Source organism: Podarcis raffonei, chromosome 7 (assembly GCF_027172205.1).
Source record: "Podarcis raffonei isolate rPodRaf1 chromosome 7, rPodRaf1.pri, whole genome shotgun sequence".
Taxonomy (NCBI): Eukaryota; Metazoa; Chordata; class Lepidosauria; order Squamata; family Lacertidae; genus Podarcis; species Podarcis raffonei.
In genome coordinates this window covers 65,262,099-65,264,780 of record NC_070608.1, presented here as the reverse complement: position 1 = coordinate 65,264,780, position 2,682 = coordinate 65,262,099, and positions in this window count along the sequence as shown.

The window sequence follows — 2,682 nt, the reverse complement described above, 5'->3', positions numbered from 1 at the left end:
CGGGTTGTTGTTTTCTTTACAATCAAGCAGTGTTAAAATTTACGGGCTTTTATCCAGTATTGTGTAAGTACACACAGATGGATATTTTCCTTCCCATTTCTCCCCTGCACCCCCCCAAAGGCTTTCCAGGAGGTCGGGGGTGCGGTGGGGGCTCAAAATCAGGAAGAGGAATCTTGTGCCAGTATGCTATTTTATTTCCTCCCCCCTTTCTATTGCACCTTCATTCAGCAGTCCACAATGTTCAGTAGATGCTACCTGACATTATGGCAAGCTTTTTGGCAGGTACAAGTAGATAGATAGATAGATAGATAGATAGATAGATAGATAGATAGATAGACAGACAGACAGACAGACAGACAGACAGACAGACAGACAGACGGCGGGGTGTGTGTGGAAGAGAAATATCCATTGGGTGATCATGCCTCATGGTCGCATAAGAGATACAACCCAGTCAGTTTACATGAAAGGGAGAGCACGCGTTACTGTTTTGAAGGGTTTAGAGAAAATGCTGTATTGAGAACACAACAGTATTGCAAGTTTATCTAAATATATTAAAAAATGTAAACCTCTTCAGAGACTGAATTAATAGAAAATGGTTCAGAACTCCCACATTTTCTCCCTAGGCCTACTTGTGTATGTGCCAATCGATGATAACACTTAATGCATCTGATAATGGTCTCTAATCCTCAGAAGCCTGTATCACAATAAATCTCTTAAGTTTTTAAAGTGCTAAAAGTCTCTCTTGTATTTGAGTGAACACTTCTGGTACTCTTCTTCAATAGAAACATACTACGTAGAGTATGAAATAATAACTGCTTTCAAGTTTTTTTTCAAACTCGTGTAGTCAGTATTATCTTATTTTTAGAGCAACAGCAGCATATGATTGCTTTGTTTTCTGCTTGCCTGTGATTCACTCTCCTAAAAGATGAATGAAACAAACATCCTTTGTATTCAGTATTTGTATTTCTCTTACATGTGATTATGCTTTGCTAAATAAATATCATCCACTACTTGAAGCATACTATGTTGTTCCTTCTCATTTTTAAGCTAAAGTAAGGGTTCCCTTTCTTTAATCTTACTCATCTGGTTTGAATTCATTTGCTTGGAAAAGAGTGGATTTGCATGTTCCATTTTAACATGCTTCCCCATGCCCAAATACAACACCAGAGAATGTCTCGGTTTTAAATGCAACTGCAAGTAATCAGACTGAAAATTAAATATTTCATTATTTTATCCTTGATAGAAATGTGGTTGAATAACTTCAATTCAAATATAGCATCACTTTCTTTTTACACCAGGAGTGGTAGAGCCTGTGGCTTTTTATATTTTGGACTTCAGCTGCCTGAAGTCCAAAATCAGCTCCTGCCAGCACACTCAATGGTCAGGATCAATGGGAAGTTGTAATCCAACAACCGTGGGAGAGCTACAGGTTTCCCTGGCTGTAGGTTGCAGTATGTATACTTTTACTAATGAAAGTATTAGCAACCTTTCAGGTCGCATGGGGGTAGTGGGTAGATGACAGGAGACTGGTTTTAGTCTAGCCTCTCTGAATCTGGCTTGCTTGGTCCAGGAAATTATTTTTGTACGAAAAAGCTTTCAGTCACTATAAGCCCAACCTGCAGCCTGAAGTGGTACAACTGAGGGACAAGTTTACATCTCGCTGGCCACTGAAGAAATGAACCTATGCCTTTTTCATCATAGTGGGACATGGGAGCCTAAAATGAGATCCCACCGCCACTCCTTATATCAAGGACATTGGGAGTCTGTGCTCAGCAGAAAGTTCCATGTAAGTAGGAGCACATCATATACTCCACTCATTTCAATTAATGAAACATGCCCCAGGAAATCTTCAGGTAGATTAGATTTTAATAGCTTTCATTTTGAAGAAGCTTTTTTTTTTAAAAGCACTGTTGTGTAATTCAAAGCAACTGATAAAAGGTGCCAAGGTGGTTGTCACCAATGGAAGCAAAGGCTCAGAAAAAGCTCAATATGGAAGCCAAATGGCCGAAATATTGGGAAATTTTGGAACAGGAAGGAGACAAATTGAAATTGCAGTTTCGAGAAATTAAAAGATAAAGTGCGAGATTGGCTTCATTATTATCAAATAAGGGAAGCCTATAATTTGGACAAAAAAATCGGCTTCCAGGTGGAAAAGTCAAAATTGGAAACAGAATTGTTAGATCCTAAAACAAAGATACTTTCAAGAATGTATAACTTGCTGTTGAAATGGAATACTCAAGATGAAACGGTTAAATCTGCTATGATCAAATGGGCACAGGATGTTGGACATAACATTATGTTTGCTGACTGGGAACAGTTGTGGACCACTGGTATGAAATTTACGGCATGTAATGCCTTAAGAGAGAATATTATGAAAATGATATATAGGTGGTACATGACACCAGTCAAGCTAGCAAAAATCTACCATTTGCCCGATAATAAATGTTGGAAATGTAAAGAAAATGAAGGTACATTCTTTCACCTTTGGTGGACGTGCCCAAGGATAAAGGCTTTCTGGGAAATGATATATAATGAAATGAAAAAGGTATTTAAATATACCTTCTTGAAGAAACCAGAGGCCTTTCTCCTGGGCATAGTCGGCCAATTGGTGCCAAAGAAGGATAGAACTTTCTTTATGGGTGTCAAGGGTTTTTGGATTAGAAGTTCTTTTTGTGGCCTTCA